The following is a 19,913-nucleotide window of genomic DNA, read 5'->3' as shown; positions in this document are numbered from 1 at the left end:
CAGCGCTTTCTCAAGTTTTTTGTTTTTTGTTTCTTTTTTTTACCCTAAGAAATCTTTCCTAATTGTTGCAAGTCTTCCACATAAACACAGTTCTGGGAGATTTTCCTGTTCTGTTCTCTGTCAGGCTTTGGAAGGAAAAGCAGAACAGAATACTCTGTGGAAATTCACCTCGGCTCTTTTCTAAGCATAGCAGGCTCACTGTCCAGGGCTCTGGGGGGTTTGGAGATGGGTTACCCTGCCGGAAAGGACAACTGGGCTCATGCGGTCCATTATTCTGCTCCGTTACTTAGCACAGTAGCTGCAGAAAGAAGCAGCTTTTCTGTGTTGCCATGGTCCTGGGACTTGATTTATACACAATCTGTCATTTTGCTCTTTGATGACAGGACTTGATACACTGATGCCTGGGGTAATCCTCAGATATGTGGAGCAGGGGGAGCAGGAGATGGGGCAATCCCCTCAGACCCTGGTAGACAGAAGGTTTTCCGGAGACTTAGAGGGTGTTGGAGTGGCCATGTCTCCTTAGGCCCCTTGTGCTGCAGAAGTATTATTGCCTTCTCTTGTTTCCATGATAGGATGCCCACAGATTTGCATCACCTTTGGTGCTAAATGATGGTTTTATACCTTTTATTACCTCATAACGTAAGCTGTGTGTAAATCCTTCCAAATCTCTCGTGGCAGTATTATGTAGGCAGGAAGACAAAGAAATCAGTTCAGATCAATAAGGATCTAGTAAGTGCTCAGCAGCAGAATTGTTCCACTTAGGGGGTGTTCTTTTTCTTGTTAAATAGAAAAGCCACTCCTTTCCTTATACCTCCATCTCAAAACTTCTAGAGAGATGAGAGGAGCTTAGCAATATGAGAGAACAGAAGGCAGCAGGATACAGAACTGAAATTTGTGTCAGGAAAACCCAGGTTCGAATGTGCCCCACACACTTCTGAGCTGTGTCCTCTCACAAAATCGCCGGATCTCTGAGGTTTGCAGTTTCCTCCTCTGTAAAAGTGGGGAATGGAACTAACTGGTCTCTGAGGCTTCTTTCATCCCTAAATGCGGGGTCATGGAATGACTGGTAGAGGGGGAACTGAGGCAAAGTGCCAGAGAGAGACAGAGACAGAAACAGAGTTGAAGAGAGGGAAAGAGACACAACCAGAGAGAAACATGGCTTTGTTCAGATGGAGCATAACAGTGGGAGACAGATGGCAATCATTTAACATCTGGAAGTAGAGGAGCTAGACTGGAATCCCAGCCCAGCTACTTAGGACAATGACTACAGCTGTAGCCACACTTACTGACTTCATCAGTTCCCAGGGTTTTCTTTTCAATTTTCTAACCCTGCTCACCAAAGCCAGTGATTACCTGCATGCCTCATTTGATAAGGGCCAAGACTCACTCTGATTTGATATTATTTTCATAAACTGCCTTCAAAACTATTACCCTAGTTTTTGAATTTGTCTTCTCTGAATATTGCTCTTGTGAGTGATTTGTGTCAATATTTCATTGCATGAAGTGAAAGTAAGAGTGAAAGCAAACCAGTGGTGTCTCTACAATTATAAGTTCTTGTCTTATATCAGATGATCTTTGCAATCTGATGAGTTTAATAGGTAATTTCATTTTTTTTGGATTTTATTTAAATTTGTTTTTCATAGCTTTTTATCTACAAGTTATATGTATGGATAATTTTACAGCATTGACAATTGTCAAACCTTTTGTTCCAATTATTCCCCTCCCTCCCCCCACTCCCCTAGATGACAGGATGACCAGTAGATGTTAAATATATTTAAGTGTAAATTAGATACACAATAAATATACATGACCAAACCCTCATTTTGCTGTACAAAACAATCAGACTCTGAAATATTGTACAATTAGCCTGTGAAAGAAATCCAAAATGCAGACAGGCAAAAATATAGGAATTGGGAATTCAATGTAATGGTTCTTAGTCATCTCCCAGAGTTCTTTTGCTGGGCGTGGCTGGTTCACTTCATTACTGCTCCATTGGAACTGATTTGGGTCATCTCATTGCTGAAGATGGCCAGGTCCATCAGAATTGATCTTCATATAGTATTGTTATTGAAGTATATAAGTATAATGTATATATAAGTATATATTGTTATTGAAGTATATAAGGATAATGACTTGGAGCATTTTTGCATATGGCTAGAGATAGTTTCAATTTCTTCATCTGAGAATTGTCTGTTCATCTCCTTTGACCATTTATCAATTGGAGAATGGCTTGATTTCTTATAAATTAGAGTCAATTCTCTATATATTTTGGAAATGAGTCCTTTATTAGAACCTTTGACTGTAAAAATATTTTCCCAGTTTATTGTTTCCCTTCTAATCTTGTCTGCATTAGTTTTATTTGTACAAAAACTTTTCAATTTGATATAATCAAAATTTTCTATTTTGTGGTCAATAATGATCTCTAGTTCTTCTTGAGTCATAAATTCCTTCCTCTTCCACAGGTCTGAGAGGTAAACTATCCTGTGTTCCTCTAATTTATTTATAATCTCCTTTATGCCTAGAGCATGAACCCATTTTGACCTTATCTTGGTGTACGGTGTTAAGTGTGGGTCGATGCCTAGTTTCTGCCATACCAGTTTCCAATTTTCCCAGCAATTTTTGTCAAACAGTAAGTTCTACTGGGGTCTCTGGGTTTGTCAAACACTAGACTGCTATAGTCCTTGACTGTTTTGTCCTTTGAACCTAACCTATACCACTGATGAACTAATCTATTCCTTAGTCAATACCAAATGGTTTTGGTAACTGCTGCTCTATAATATAATTTTAGATCTGGTTCAGCTACGCCACCTTCATTTGATTTTTTTTCATTAATTCCCTTGAAATTCTTGACCTCTTGTTTTCCATATGAACTTTGTTGGGTCATTTCAATACTGATGATTTGGCTTCGTTTCTATGCACACTGAAGGAATTCGTTACTTCAGTTATCGCCCTTCTTTGCCATTTAACCTGGAGAAAACTGTCCCACAGGTTGAAATAAATACAATTACACTGTGGAATTCATCTAAGTGTAATATTAAGAAATAGGCATAATAGGATGTCCTTAGTATTTTTCCCTGTCCTAAATTTTAAAATGCATTGCAGTATCCTGTTTGAACACAAGATGTCAGTGAAAGAAGACACGTAATGTTCCTCAAAGGCAAGTAATTGGTGAACAAGCTTTTAATATGCATATACTTTCAATCTCATTCAATTCAGCAGACATGTATCGATCACCTACTATGCGCCAGGCACATTGTGCCAGTCGTAAGGGATTTCTGGAAATGAAGAGTCATGTGAAATCAAAACTAAGCAGGCAATTACAGTAAAACCCATGGAAGAGAACAGTATATAACTAACCAAGTAGCATATAGCTAAATTCTCAAGATCTTTAAAAGGCAACGACTGGAGTCTCTGTTTAATTCCAGGTGTACAGGGGAGATACTGGACTTTCTAGAATGGTTTTATTGACCCAAGTCTAAATATTTCAGAAACTGCAGAGACCACGTGTCAGGGAAAGAGTGTGCTATGTTCTTGAAGGTCAATTAATTGATCAGTGAGCATTCATTAGATGCCTACTTTGTAGGAGTCATGGGAGACAGCCTTTGCAGGGATATGTAGATGGGTAATCAAGTATCTTGTGTGAGGAAGAGGAAACAGGAAAACCTTGCTCCTGAAAGGCTCTGGCCCCCTCCTATCTCTCCAGACTTCTTGCGCCTCAGGCTTTGAACCGGTGACATTGGTACCCTGCTTATCCCACAAACAGGACCCTCCATCTCTCAGCTTCTGGCATTTTCTCTCGTGGTCCCCATTGCTTGGAATGCTCTCCTTTCTCATCTGCTTCCCTTCCAACTAAAATCTTATCTTTTTGAGAAGTCTTTCCTAAACCTTCTTAATTCTAGTGCCTTCACATGGTCAATGCTTGCTATTTATTCTGTATGAAGTCTGTATGTATTTGTTGTCTCTCCTTTAGAACTGAAGCTCCTTGAAAGACGAAAATTTTCTTGGGAATCCCAGGGCTGAGCACATTGCCTGCCACACTATACACACTTAGGAAATGTTGACTGATTAATGGTATCATGATCAAGTAGTATAGAATAAGGATGTAAAGGTAAGATCTAGCCAGGTTTGAAAGGACTCTCAGTGACAAACAGAAGGGTCTCTATGACATCCTAATTGAATTGGGGAACCACTGCATTTACTGAAAGGATTAATTGACCAAGGGATTGGGTAGGTCCTTTTGACTGCTGAGTGAATAATGGATCAGGGAGGAAACATCTGACATGAAAAATCCAATGGGGAGCCAAAATGGCAAAGAGGACATACATTTCTTTCTAACCTTCTGCTACAACCTTCAGACTAATTAGCAAATCCAGTTCTGGATGGCAGAATCCAGGAATAGTGGGAGTGCAACAAATTACCGGCGAAGATACTTTTGAAGCTTGCCAGGAAAGGCCTGTTTCAATTGGAAACGGGAGGGAGAGTAAGATCTGGAGTGAAGAAAGGTTGCCCACTATCACCATTATTATTTAATATCGTATTAGAAACACTAGCCTCTGCAATGAGTTGAGAAAGAGATTAAAGGAATTAGAGTAGGCAATGAGAAAACCAAACTATCACTCTTTGCAGATGATATGATGGTATACCTAGAGAACCCCAGAGATTCTACTAAAAAGCTATTAGAAATAATTCATAATTTTAGCAATGTAGCTGGATACAAACTAAATCCCCATAAATCCTCAGCATTTTTATACATCACCAACAAAACCCAACAGCAAGAGATACAAAGAGAAATTCCATTCAGAATAACTGTTGATAGCATAAAATATTTGGGAATCTATCTACCAAAGGAAAGTCAGGAATTATATGAGAAAAATTACAAAAAAGTCTCCACACAAATAAAGTCAGACTTAAATAATTGGAAAAATATTAAGTGCTCTTGGATAGGCTGAGCGAATATAATAAAGATGACAATACTCCCTAAACTAATCTATTTATTTAGTGCTATACCAATCAGACTTCCAAGAAAATATTTTAATGACCTAGAAAAAAATAACAACAAAATTCATATGGAACAATAAAAAGTCGAGAATCTCAAGGGAATTAATGAAAAAAAAATCAAATAAAGGTGGCCTAGCTGTACCTGATCTAAAATTATATTATAAAGCAGCAGTCACCAAAACCATTTGGTATTGGCTAAGAAATAGATTATTTGATCAGTGGAAAAGTTAGGTTCACAAGACAGAATATTCAACTATAGCAATCTAGTGTTTGACAAACCCAAAGATCCTAACTTTTGGGATAAGAATTCATTATTTGATAAAAACTGCTGGGATAACTGGAAATTAGTATGACAGAAATTAGGCATGGACCCACACTTAACACCATATACCAAGATAAGATCAAAATGCCATGACCTAGGCATAAAGAACGAGATTATAAATAAATTAGAGGAACATAGGTTAGTTTATCTCTCAGAGTTGTGGAGGAGAAAGAAATTTGTGACCAAAGGTGAACTAGAGACCATTACTGATCCCAAAACAGGAAATTTTGATTACATCAAATTAAAAGGCCTTTGTACAAACAAAACTAATGCAAACAAGATTAGAAGTTAAGCAACAAACTGGGAAAACATCTTCACAGTTAAAGGTTCTGATAAAGGCCTCCAAAATATATAGAGAACTGACTCAAATGTATAAGAAATCAAGCCATTCTCCAATTGATAAATGGTCCAAGGATATGAATAGACAATTTTCAGATAATGAAATTGAAACTATTACCACTCATATGAAAGCGTGTTCCAAATCACTATTGATCAGAGAAATACAAATTAAGACAACTCTGAGATACCACTACACACTTGTCAGATTGGCTAAGATGACAGGAAAAAATAATGATGAATGTTGGAGGGGATGCGGGAAAACTGGGACACTGATGCATTGTTGGTGGAACTGTGAACGAATCCAACCATTCTGGAGAGCAATCTGGAATTATGCCCAAAAAGGTATCAAACCGTGCATACCCTTTGATCCAGCAGTGTTTCTATTGGTCTTATATCCCAAAGAGATGCTAAAGAAGGGAAAGGGACCTGTATGTGCCAAAATGTTTGTGGCAGCCCCGTTTGTAGTGGCTAGAAACTGGAAAATGAATGGATGCCCATCCATTGGAGAATGGCTGGGTAAATTGTGGCATATGAATGTTATGGAATATTATTGTTCTGTAAGAAATGACCAGCAGGATGAATACAGAGAGGCTTGGAGAGACTTACATGAACTGATGCTAAGTGAAATGAGCAGAACCAGGAGATCATTATATACCTCAACAACGATATTGTAGGAGGATGTATTCTGATGGAAGTGGATTTCTTTGACAAAGAGACCTGAGTTTCAATTGATAAATGATGGACAGAAGCAGCTACACCAAAAGAAAGAACACTCGGAAATGAATGTGAACTATCTGCATTTTTGTTTTTTTCCCGGGTTATTTTTACCTTCTGAATCCAATTCTCCCTGTGCAACAAGAGAACTGTTCAGTTCTGCAAGCATATATTGTATCTAGGATATACTGCAACATATCTAACATATATAGGACTGTTTGCCATCTAGGGGAGGGGGTGGAGGGAGGGAGGGGAAAAATCGGAACAGAAGCAAGTGCAAGGGATAATGTTGTAAAAACATTACCCTCGCATGGATTCTGTCAATATAAAGTTATTATTAAATAAAATAAAATAAAACTTAAAAAAAAAAAAGAAAAGGAAACAGGAGGGAGGCAGCCAAGCACAAGCAGGCTGAGCACATATGGCAGCACAGACAATGCAGAGTCCCGGGGTGGTGCAGACTCTGTGGAGCAGTGCGGACTCCATGTGGTGGAGAATCTAAGGCAGGGGTCCTTAAACTATGGCCTGTGGGCCAGATGCAGCAGCTGAGGATGTTTATCGCCCTCACCCAGGGCTATGAAGTTTCTTTATTTAAAGTCCCACAAAACAAAATTTTTGTTTTCACTGCAGCCTGGCCCTCCAACGGGCCCCCTATTTAAAAAGTTTGAGGACCCTTGATGTAAGGGGATGAATCTACAGGAATCTGCAGTAGAGTTGGCCACTCTGCCCTGGTTGCAAGCCAGTAGATCGGCAGAGAAGTTATAAAGCATCCAACACAAACACAAAAGGCAAATAGTGAGCCCTGAAGTACCAGAATCTCATGGGACCTGGCCATGCCCACCCAGCACTGGGAGGGAATCAGATATGACCCAGCACAGTGGCGGCCCCTTGTAGAGGAATCCACTGCTTATAGAGAGAGCTTGGAAAACATCGCCTGCCCTAAAAGCAGATTCCAATTTTTTTAAAAAGTGAGTAAGAAAGCAAAGAGAACTCTGACCACAGATAGTTTTTATGGTGAAAGAGAAGAGCAGATTTCAAATCCCGAGGAGACTAAAAGCAGATCTAAAAGCAGATCGTCTCCAAATGAAGCCCCCAAAAGTGATATAATATGATCTCCATCGCACAAGGTTCTCCTAGAAGAAATTAAAAAGGATCTTTAAAGTGAGCTAGAAGAAAAATGGGGAAAGGAAATGAAAATTTTGCAAGAGGGTTTGGAAAGACATATAATTCATCAAAAGATAATTTGATAAAATGGAAAAAGAAAAAACTCCCAGAAAAACAACATTTGTGAAACAGCAAAATAAAATCACTCCTTAACAAACAAAATTTGTGAAATGGAAAAAAATCCCATAGAACAAAACAACTCATTTAAAAATTCATTTGGACAAATACAGAAAGGAAAAAAAGTAAATGAAGAAAATATTTCACTAAACTTCATAATTGAACAAATGGAAAAGAATGACTCAATGAGACAACAAGAATCAGTCAAGGAAAACAAAAAAAGAAAAAAAAATGTAAAATTATTTTCTTCAAGTTTTTTTTTTTATCTTTTTTTTTTTTTTTTTTTTTTTTTTTTGTATTTGGCCAATTGAATTCTTAAATGAGTTGTTTTGTTCAATGGATTTTTTTCCATTTCACAAATTCTGCTTTGTTGGAATCCTTACAAATTGTTAAGTCATTATATATATAGGAATCCTCTACCCCCCAACTACCATCCTGAGCCCGTGTGGCTGATCCATATTCTCGAACTATCCTCTCAGGAGGCCATGTGTCCCCCCCATCCATTATCATCTCTAGTTTGAGTGAGAGAAGTAACAATACTTCATCTCTCTCGGTCTAAATCATCATACAATTGGACTCCTAGATGATTCCCTGCTGTGCTAGGTAAAAAGAAAAACTTTGGCCTGATTAGTCCAACATAACACACACCAGTCCAGTTGAGAGGTAGGTGGGTATGAGCACTTGGACCACAGATCCAATAATGTCCCTTTAATGCAGGGTGGTTTGATTCAAAGATTCTGGTCCTATTGAATACTACAGGATAATACTGAGAGTCCTTGTCCCCCAATGGACCACCCTGGTAAAGAGTCCTTATATTGACATCTCCATAACTGCTGTTTCCCTTTAAAACTACAGCTCATAATGTTAGCTTCAGATCTATCCTTTCTACTCCAGAAGGAAGAGAAATACCCGGCCCAGGTTGAAATACCCGGCCACTGATACAAAGGTTGGGTTGAGATTCCTTTTTCCTCCCGCCTCATACACTCTGCTATTTGCCAGGGCCCACATGGGTAACCACGCTTATGCCTGGTGAGTAAAATGATTTCACATTGATTTGGAGGCCAATTCAGATTTCGGCATGGTGGAAATTGGCAATAATCCAGTTCCCATCCTGAAATAGTGCAAGGACACCATATACTATTGTTGCACTGAATGTGGGTTTGATTCCACCTATGTGTATATCTTGTGCAATCTAATTGGGTTATCTTGGTCTCCACAGAATAAGTCCAAACACACTCACTACTTCCCAACCACTCCTCTTCTCTAGTCTGATTCAGACAGTATCTACCAGGGACAGACTCAGTTAGCGACCACTGATGTTTCTCTTTGTCGGACCAAAACCCCGTCCCATTGTACACATCCAACCTTTTGCTCAAGAGCCAAGCAGTGCTCAGAGGAACAGCTACCCATGGCCACTGATCGAATTGTTGAGGTCCTCCACAAATCCAGCAATCTCGAATGCAGAAAGTGTCAGCAATTGTCTGTATCAGGCTCTGGAAGCTATTATTTTTCCCTAATAATGGGTTGTGAACTGGGGCTGCAAGGGCAAAGACAAAAAGAATAATATAATAGCTATAATAATGACACAGGAGAAGAAAAAGATCAGCTTGTCTCACCAAGTTTTCATTGGAGTTGTAGTCTCAAGTCTCCCTTAGGAATTACAGTCCATTCCTTAGGAGCCTCTACTGATCCTTTCATTCTGGTCTGGTGAGTCCATCCTCTCTCTTTGGTACAGACTGCTGTGTCTGATGTTAAGAGGATCTGGAACGATCCTTCCCAAGTTGGGGTCAGCTTATGCTCCTTCCAGGTCCAAACCAGGACCCAGTCTCCAGGCTGGAATTTATGCCCCGCAAACCCTAAGGGAGGAGTCTGAGCCATAATCCCTTTCAATTGTAAAGTTTTCAAATGTTGCAATAAAGACATACCATATTTTCTCAAGAACAAGTCCTTAGTTTCAAATATTGGGTCTAAGGAAGGGTTTTGCATTTCCCTAGGGGAAGGGTGACCATATAATAATTCATAGGGTGATAACCCCACATTCCTCCGAGGTTTTGTTCTAATTCTTAACATGGCAAGGGGAAGGCACTTAGTCCAGGGCAATTGTGTCTCTAAGGCCAATTTGTTTAGTTGCCGTTAATTTCCTGATTCATCCTTTCCACTTTGCCCGATGAGGGTGGATGCCATGGGGTATGTAAATCCCAGGAAATTTCTAGCACTTGGGCTATAGATCGGAGGACTCTGGCTGTGAAATGAGCGCCTTGGTCCGAATCTATTTGCTCCGCCAGCCTATATCTCAGAATGATGTGTTCAAGAAGTATTTTTACAACCACTGAGGCTGTTGCCTGGACAAGGGGAAAGGCCTCCACCCATGAGGTCAGATGGTCCAGTATGACCAAGAGATATTTGAGACACCCCACAGATTGCAGTTTGGTGAAGTCCACCTGTATGCTTTGGAAAGGCCTGATGCCAGGGGGCCTTCCCCCTTTTCGGACTTGTCGGTGGGCCGTCCTATTCGTCCTTTGACAAACAAGACAACCACTAACAAGCTGTCGTGCTATTGTATACAGGCCAGGTGCTACAAACTTGGTCAGCACCGCATCACACAGGTTCTGGACACCCCAATGACTGCCCTGATGTAAGTGTTGGAGTACATGTCTCATACCTGCTGTGGTCAGTACCTCTCTGCCATCGGGTAGGAACCAATGCCCTTCTTTATTCTCCTGAGCACCAAGGCTCTGAATCTTTTTCTTTTCTTCTGGGGTAAGGGAAGGTGGAGGCAATTGAGGTGGAAATGCTAGAATTAGCACCATCATTTCCTCTGTACTTAGATTCCTCTTCTCCAGCCCGTTTTGCTTCCTCGTTGGCAAGGTGGGTTCCCCTTGCCTCAAATGAATCTCTTCTCTGATGTCCTTGCACGTGAATCACGGCAATATTCTTAGGCGACCTAAGATTAGTTAGAATTTCAGTAACCAATGCCCTGTGTGTCAATCCCTTACCTTTGCTATTTCCCATTCCCCTTTCCTCCCATATCTTTCCAAATATATGAACACTTCCTCAAGCATATTTTGAGTCCATGTATATGGTTCCATTCTTTCCTTCAAGTACTTTTAGGGCTTGATTTAATGCATACAATTCACAAGGTTGAGCTGACCACTCTTTTGGCAAGGATCCAGCTTGAACCAGAGTCAAGTTCTCCCCATTAACAATAGCATATCCATTTTTCCTTTTCCCATCAACTACTCGTGAGGACCCATCTATGAACCATTGTGCACCTTTTAACAAAGGAACCTCCTGCAAGTCCTTGCTAACTTTAGTTTGACAATCAATTACATTTAGACAATCATGTCCAAGGGGCATATGTTCCCCAGGGGAGGCAGATAAGAACATACATAGCTGGATTAAGGTTATGGTCTGGTGAGAGTACCAAATCATCTTTTTCTAATAAAATTGCTTCATATTTTAAAATCCTAGAAGCAGTTAGCCGGCCCTTTGATTCAGAATTGATCGAACTTGGTGTGGGGCACTCACAATTAAACTACCCCCAAAGGTTAATTTCCGACTTTCTTCCACCAAAAGTGCTGTGACTGCTACTGCCCGGACACAAGTAGGCCATCCCTTTGCCACTGGGTCCAATATTTTTGACAGGAAGGCCACTAGGTGTCACTGCCCTCCTCTTCCCTGTGCTAACACCCCTAAAGCCACCCCGTTTACTCTATTTACATATAAATGAAAAGGCTTTTCTAATGATGGCAAAAGTAATATGGGGGCTGACATTAATGCCCGCTTAAGTTGTTCAAAATTTTGTTGTCCTTCTGAATCCGATTGCCTTATGTAGATCAGGCTTCTCCTCTAACAAAGGAGTATATAATGACTTAGTTAATAGTGCATATTCATCAATCCAAGTTCTACAATACCCCACCAACCCTAAAAATTTCCAGAGAGCCTTCTTTGTTTTAGGCTTAGTAATCTGAAGAATCCCCTCCACACGTACAGGGTCCAATTTCTTCTTCCCTTCACTTATAAAATGACCTAAATATTTTACTTCACGTTCCACAAATTACAATTTATCCCGGGAAACTCTTAGTCCATGTGCTCTTAGATAATTTATCAAACTGATAGTGACTTGGGCAATGTCACTCCTTTTCTGTCAGGCCACAAGAAAATTTTTATCCCTTTAATTGGATTCTCAAAATGTTCAATTATTCCTTCCAATATTTGCCCAAATAAATTGGAGGACTCTGTGTATCCCTGCGGTAATACACACCATCGATATTGCTGTTTTCTCCCCATATCTGGATCTTCCCACTCAAATGCAAAAATATTTCGACTGTCCTCAGATAAGGGGCAACTCCAAACTGCATCCTTTAAATCTATTACACTAAACCATGCACCACCCTCTGGAATCCTTCCCAGGATTGTATAAAGGTCCAGGACTACTGGATGAGAGGGCAACACTATTTTATTTATTTCCCTCAAATCCCGGACCATTCTATACGTCCCATCTTTTTTCCTTACAGAAAGAATGGGGGTGTCGAATGGTGAAATACAAGGTTCAATTAACCCCATTCTCAGCAACCTCCCAATTACCGGCTTCAGTCCCTTTTTTCCTTCATTTGGAATTGGATATTGTCAGACCCTAACTATATTATGTGGGTCCTTTAAACTTATTTTTATGGGGGAATAGACAACAGTCCTGGGTTCTCGGGACTTGCCCAAACCTCAGAATTAATCTTCTGTTTGTCTACTTCCCTCATCACAAAAGTTCGGACTGGAACCAGCCCGGGACCCTGAGGCACAAGACTAATTGAAAGCTTTGTTATCAAATCTCTCCCTAACAAGTTTACTCCTGCTCCAGGAGCCACTAAAAATTGTCCAAGCACTTCAACTCCCTCATATTCTATAGGTAATACTGATGCGGGAAAGATACCTTTCTAGATTCCCACCCTCTCCTAGTTAATAATGTAAATTGCCCTTTAACTCACAAATCCTGGTCCCTTTGAATTCCAATAGAAGATCTGACTTGTTCCCAGCTCCACCCAGATATGAGCCAACTTTAGGGCTACACCTGAAAGCCCCTCGAGCTAAGTCTCCTGTTATAAAAAGGCCACGCTAGGAACCCCTCTTTGCAGAGATTCCAAACATGGCTACCACGTGAGGACCCTCTGTCCAGTGCCCTCCTTATCTCTCCCTTAGCCTATACTTTAACTTTGCTTATCCAATAATAAACCTCTTTTATCAATCTAGCTCTCCGGGCCAATAAATGCTTTTATTGGGAACTCGCGCCGCTACTAGACCCTCTTGGGCCAAATCTGTACCCCAAACCTGCCACTAGACCTTAACCCTAATTTCATTTAGGTACCCCAAAGCTAGACCTCAACAATACCTCAGTCATGGGTACTGAGAAAGTTTCTCTGTTAATTCCAGAAATCATCATACATTTTGATGATAATTTCTCCCCTGCAGGTAATTGTGTCACAGAAGTCTGGGCTGCACCCGAATCAATTAAAAAACAAACATTTCTTCCTTTTTAGACCCCACCTTCAAATTTATCAAGGGCTCTAGCTGGGGTCCCCCTCTGAACCCCTGACACCCCTAGTCTTCCAATTTCACCAGGCACAATACCCGCTCCTCTTCAATTTTCTGTGGGCACCTCTTAGAGAAGTGACCTGGTTTCCCACAAAACCAACAAGTCACATCAACTCTCCTCCTTCGACTCCCCTCACCTCTTTCCTGATGGAGCTTTCTTGCACTCCCCCTTACCTCTTTCTCCTTATTAGCATTCTGCTGTGTTGTCTGCAACAACATCTCAATCCTCCTATCTCTTTGCTTTTCCTTTTTTTCATCCCTCCTTACGTACCCCTTGGTGGCTTCTTTCAGAAGGGATCTTAAAGGGGACTGCATCCATCCCTCAATCTTTTGTATTTTCTTGTTAATATCTGGCCAGGAATTGGATACAAACTGTACTTTCAATATCTGTTCATTCTCTGGGCTATCCGGGTCAGCCCCTGAATACCTGTCCTCATTCCTTCTCTCAGTCTTTCTAAATACCGAGCTGGTGACTCATACTTTTCCTGGATGACAGTCAGGGCTTTGTTTATATTTTCGGGAAGGCATCCCATATTCCAACAATTACTAGCTCCCTCAAGGCCTGCATATTTTGCCTATGGGGCTGATTATTGTTGTCCTACCCTGGGTCATTCACGGGATAGTTCTGCTCTGCTGGAATCTCTCCCTCATTCAAGGGTGGGTGCCTCCTCTCCCATTCCCCCATAGCCTGTGCTCGAATTGAACACCTCTCCTCGGGAGTAAATAATATGGATAAGGCATGCATCAATTCTGACCAAGTATATAAGCTGAGGCCTAAAAATTGATCCAATCGTTTGGATGCCCCAAGCGAATCTTCCATGATAGAGACTAATTCTTTCTTAATTTTTCTAACCTCATTTGCTGACAGAGGTGCATTCACAGATCCAATGCCTCCCTGAGTCCCGCCTAACGGGACCTCTCTAAGTGGATACATATCAAAATCATGTTCCCATTTCGACCTTATCTTGGCATAAGATGTGACATTTTAATCTATGTTTAGCTCTGCCTACCTGCTTTCCAGTTTTCCCAGCAATTGTTGTCACATGATGAATGCTTCCTGTCAAAGGTGGCTCTTTCATTTTGCCAAACACTGCATAACTAGTGACACTTCTTACTGTGTATTGTGTGCCTAACCCAGGCCAGTGATCCTCTTCTCTGTCCCTTAGACAGTACCAGATGGTTTTCATGATCACTGCTTTGGAGTATACTTTAAAATCTAGTCATGCTTTCCACATTTCTTCACATTCCCTCCCCCACTCCCACCTTGGAAAGTTGATTCCCTTCAAATTCTTTGCCTCATATTCTTCTGTGATGAATTTGATTTTATCACTTTTTCTAGTTGTATAGAATAAATTATGGGTAGTTTGATTGATGTGGCCCTAAATAAGTAAATTACAGTAGGTGGAATTGCGATTTTTATTGACTAAGCTACTGGTGAACAATTCACCTTTCTCTTATGCTTTAGACCTCTCTTCATTTGTATAAAGAGTGTTTTCTCTTTGTTTTCTTTTTTCTTTTTTTTTTTTACTGTTGTCTCGATTTTTTTATTCCTTGAAGATTTCTTTATCAAATTTACAGATGTGCTTTTTATTTCTGAACCTAAAACACTAATAGATTTTCTTTCCCTTCTTTTTCTTCCAAAAAACCTCGTTACTATGGCATTCTTTTTTTTTTTTTTATAATAACTTTATATTGACAGAATCCATGCCAGGGTAATTTTTTTTAAAACATTATCCCTTGCACTTGCTTCTGTTCCGATTTTTCCCCTCCCTCCCTCCACCCCCTCCCCTAGATGGCAAGCAGTCCTATATATGTTAGATATGTTGCAGTATATCCTAGATACAATATATATTTGTAGAACCGAACAGTTCTCTTGTTGCACAGGAAGAATTGGATTCAGAAGGTAAGAATAACCTGGGAAGAAAAACAAAAATGCAAATAGTTCACATTCATTTCCCACATTCTTTCTTTGGATGTAGCTGTTTTTGTCCATCATTTATTAATTGAAACTGAGTTAGGTCTCTTTGTCAAAGAAATCCACTTCCATCAGAATACATCCTCATACAATATCGTTGTTGAAGTGTATAATGATCTCCTGGTTCTGCTCATTTCACTTAGCATCAGTTCATGTAAGTCTCTCCAAGCCTCTCTGTATTCATTATGCTGATCATTTCTTACAGAACAATAATATTCCATAACATTCATATACCACAATTTACCCAGCCATTCTCCAATGGATGGGCATCCATTCCTTTTCCAGTTTCTAGACACTACAAACAGGGCTGCCACAAACATTTTGGCACATACAGGTCCCTTTCCCTTCTTTAGTATCTCTTTGGGATAAAAGCCCAATAGAAACACTGTTGGATCAAAGGGTATGCACAGTTTGACATGGACCCGCTTAACACCATATACCAAGATAAGATCAAAATGGGTCCATGACCTAGGCATAAAGAACGAGATTATAAATAAATTAGAGGAACATAGAATAGTTTATCTCTCAGACTTGTGGAGGAGAAAGAAATTTGTGACCAAAGATGAACTAGAGACCATTACTGATCACAAAATAGAAAATTTTGATTACATCAAATTAAAAAAGCCTTTGTACAAATAAAACTAATGCAAACAAGATTAGAAGGGAAGCAACAAACTGGGAAAACATTTTCACAGTTAAAGATTCTGATAAAGGCCTCATTTCCAAAATATATAGAGAACTGACTCAAATTTATAAGAAATCAAGCCATTCTCCAATTGATAAATGGTCAAAGGATATGAACAGACAATTTTCAGAGGATGAAATTGAAACTTACCACTCATATGAAAGAGTGTTCCAAATCATTATTGATCAGAGAAATGCAAATTAAGACAACTCTGAGATACCACTACACACCTGTCAGATTGGCTAAGATGACAGGAAAAAATAATGATGAATGTTGGAGGGGATGCGGGAAAACTGGGACACTAATGCATTGTTGGTGGAGTTGTGAACGAATCCAACCATTCTGGAGAGCAATCTGGAATTATGCCCAAAAAATTATCAAATTGTGCATACCCTTTGATCCAGCAGTGTTTCTATTGGGCTTATATCCAAAGAGATACTAAAGAAAGGAAAGGGACCTGTATGTGCCAAAATGTTTGTAGCAGCCCTGTTTGTAGTGGCTAGAAACTGGAAAAGGAATGGATGCCCATCCATTGGAGAATGGCTGGGTAAATTATGGTATATGAATGTTATGGAATATTATTGTTCTGTAAGAAATGACCAGCAGGATGAATACAGAGAGGACTGGCGAGACTTACATGAACTGATGCTAAGTGAAATGAGCAGAACCAGGAGATCATTATACACTTCGACAACGATATTGTATGAGGACATATTTTGATGGAAGTGGATTTCTTTGACAAAGAGACCTGAGTTTCAATTGATAAATGACGGACAAAAGCAGCTACACCCAAAGAAAGAACACTGCGAAACGAATGTGAACTGTCTGCATTTTTGTTTTTCTTCCCGGGTTATTTATACCTTCTGAATCCAATTCTCCCTATGCAACAAGAGAACTGTTCGGTTCTGCAAACATATATTGTATCTAGGATATACTGCAACATATCCAACATATAAAGGAGTGCTTGCCATCTAGGGGAGGGGGTGGAGGGAGGGAGGGAAAAAAAATCGGAACAGAAACGAGTGTCAATATAAAGTAATTATTAAATAAAAATTAAATTAAAAAAAAACACAGTTTGATAACTTTTTGGGCATAATTCCAGATTGCTCTCCAGAATGGTTGGATTCGTTCACAACTTCACCAAAAATGCACCATTGTCCCAGTTTCCAGCATCCCCTCCAACATTCATCATTATTTTTTCCTGTCATCTTAGACAATCTGGCAGGTGTGTAGTGGTATCTCAGAGTTGTCTTAATTTGCATTTCTCTGATCAGTAGTGATTTGGAACACTCTTTCATATGAGTGGTAATAGTTTCAATTTCATCATCTGAAAATTGTCTGTTTGTATCCTTTGACCATTTATCAATTGGAGAATGGCTTGATTTCTAATAAATTTGAGTTAGTTCTCTATAAATTTTAGAAATGAGGCCTTTATCAGAACCTTTAACTGGGAAGATGTTTTCCCACTTTGTTGCTTCCCTTCTAATCTTGTTTGCATTAGTTTTGGTTGTACAAAGGCTTTTTAATTTGATATAATCAACATTTTCTATTTTGTGATCGGTAATGGTCTCTAGTTCATCTTTCGTCACAAATTTCTTTCTCCTCCACAACTCTGAGAGATAAACTATCCTATGTTCCTCTAATTTATTTATAATCTCGTTCTTTATGCCTAGGTCATGGACCCATTTTGATCTTATCTTGGTATATGGTGTTAAGTGTGGGTCCATGCCTAATTTCTGCCATACTGATTTCCAGTTATCCCAGCAGTATTTATCAAATAATGAATTCTTATCCCAAAAGTTAGGATCTTGGGTTTGTCAAACACTAGATTACGATAGTTGACTATTCTGTCTTGTGAACCTAACCTTTTCTGCTGCTCAACTAATCTATTTCTTAGCCAATACCAAATGGTTTTGGTGACTGCTGCTTTAGTATATAATTTTAGATCAGGAAAAGCTAGGCCACCTTCATTTGATTTTTTTTCATTAATTCCCTTGAGATTCTTGACTTTTTATTGTTCCATATGAATTTTGTTATTTTTTCTAGATCATTAAAATATTTCCTTGGAAGTCTGATTGGTATAGCACTAAATAAATAGATTAGGGAGTATTGTTATCTTTATTATATTCGCTCGGCCTATCCAAGAGCACTTAATATTTTTCCAGTTATTTAAGTCTAACTTTATTTGTGTGGAAAGTTTTTTGTAATTTTGCTCATATGATTCCTGACTTTCCTTTGGTAATTAGATTCCCAAATATTTTATGCTATCAACAGTTATTTTGAATGGAATTTCTCTTTGTATCTCTTGCTGTTGGATTTTGTTGGTGATGTATAAAAATGCTGAGGATTTATGGGGATTTATTTTGTATCCTGCTACTTTGCTAAAATTATGAATTATTTCTAATAGCTTTTTAGTAGAATCTCTGGAGTTCTCTAAGTATACCATCATATTTCTCCTTGTTTTCAAGCAGTCACTGGGTTGGTGTTGGCAGGGTTTTTATGCAGTTTTTCTGTTTCTTCCTGCTAGGTCTTGGTGGTGGTATAGAGATATTCTGATAATTTATATAGGTTTATTTTGTATCCTACAACTCTGCTAAAGTTGTCAATTGTTTCCCCTAGTATTGGGGTTTGCTTATTTGTTTTGCTACTCTAGGGTACTCTAAATAAATCATAAGACCATCTATGAATAGGGTTAGTTAATCTCCTCACTGCCTACTTTATTCCTACAATTTCCTTTTCTTGTCCTCTTCCTACAGCTAGTAGTAATATTGGTAGTAATATAGTAGTAATACTGAATAATTGCAGTGATAATGGACAGCCTTGATTCACTCCTGATCTAATTTATAGCTTTCAGGTTTATTCTTCTCAAAAATAATACTTGTTCTTAATTCTGAAAAAGATATTACTCATCCTTTTAATAACTTTCTACTGGGTCCTATGTTTTCTAATGTTTACATATAAGAATGGCTATTGAATTTTGTTAAAAGCTTTTTTTAATACATCTTTTGATAATATCTCATGATTTTTGTTGGTTTGGTCATTTTTACTGATTATTAATGCTGGGGGTTTCCTAACATTGAAACAGCCCTGTATTCTTTGTATAAATCCCACTGGTCATAGTGTATGCTCTCTATGATTTGATTTCAAATGTTTCATAGCTGTTTATCAAAGTCATTTGCTTACGATATTCAGTCTGTTTTTGTTCTCCCTTGTTTAGATATCAAAACTCTAATTTTGTAATAAAAGGACTTTAGAAGGATACCTCCTTTCCCTCATTTTTAAACAGTTTACGTAGTTATTGGAATGAATTGTTCCTTATGTATTTGGTAGAATTCAGCTATAAAATCAAGTGTTCCTTGGCATGCTATCTAAGGAAACTCACTTGTTCCTTATTCAATTTTATTTTTCAAGATGGGGTTATTTCAGTATTCTATTTCCTCTTCTATGAACATGGAGTTTTTGTTTTTAAAAAATATTCATCCATTTCACATAGATATATAGGTTCTCTGACATGCGATTATGCAAAATGCTTCCTAATAATTACTTTAATTTCATATTCATTGCTTATTAATTCACCCTTTTCTCATTTTTCATTTCTTCTTTCTTTTGTTTAAAGCAAATACCCAAAAGTCCATGATGGACTTTGTTGTTGTTATTGTTGTTTTTCCCTTTAAATCAACTCTTACTTTGATTACATAATTAATTAACTTTTAAAAACTTTCAGTGTTATCCAGATTTCCATTTTGATATGTAGTTAGAGATGATTCATTTCTTCTTCTTTTTCTAGATTTTTTTTTATTTCAGGCCCCCTTCTTTGATCTGGTGTTTCTTTCTTTCTTTTTAACTTGTTTTTGTTGTTTCTTGGTTTTTTGAAGTAACCATTTGTAAAAAGACCATTTTCTTAACTTGCTTTGATTGCATTCCACCAATTTTGGTATGCTGTCTCATTGTTGGCATTCTCTTCAATGAAATTACTGTTTTGTTATTTGACCCACATATTCTTTGTTTTTGTT

At 38.7% G+C, this 19,913-nt stretch overlaps 2 long non-coding RNA genes across 2 annotated transcripts in view; one reads left to right on the top strand and one right to left on the bottom strand.

Annotated features, from left to right (window-relative positions):
- Window positions 1–3,165: 3,165 nt before the first annotated feature.
- The window catches only part of LOC127542986 (uncharacterized), a 67,338-nt gene continuing 50,590 nt past the window's right edge, over window positions 3,166–19,913 (bottom strand). The window contains exon 2 of the long non-coding RNA XR_007949013.1: window positions 3,166–3,663. This is a non-coding gene — a long non-coding RNA (uncharacterized LOC127542986). The remainder of the gene's footprint in view (window positions 3,664–19,913) is intronic.
- LOC127542983 (uncharacterized) overlaps window positions 3,355–19,913 on the top strand; it is a 68,927-nt gene continuing 52,368 nt past the window's right edge. The window contains exon 1 of the long non-coding RNA XR_007948989.1: window positions 3,355–3,425. This is a non-coding gene — a long non-coding RNA (uncharacterized LOC127542983). The remainder of the gene's footprint in view (window positions 3,426–19,913) is intronic.

The sequence above is a fragment of the Antechinus flavipes genome, chromosome X (genome assembly GCF_016432865.1).
Source record: "Antechinus flavipes isolate AdamAnt ecotype Samford, QLD, Australia chromosome X, AdamAnt_v2, whole genome shotgun sequence".
NCBI lineage: Eukaryota > Metazoa > Chordata > Mammalia > Dasyuromorphia > Dasyuridae > Antechinus > Antechinus flavipes.
The sequence above is the reverse complement of the archived record's forward strand: the minus strand, read 5'-3'. Positions and strand labels throughout refer to the sequence as shown.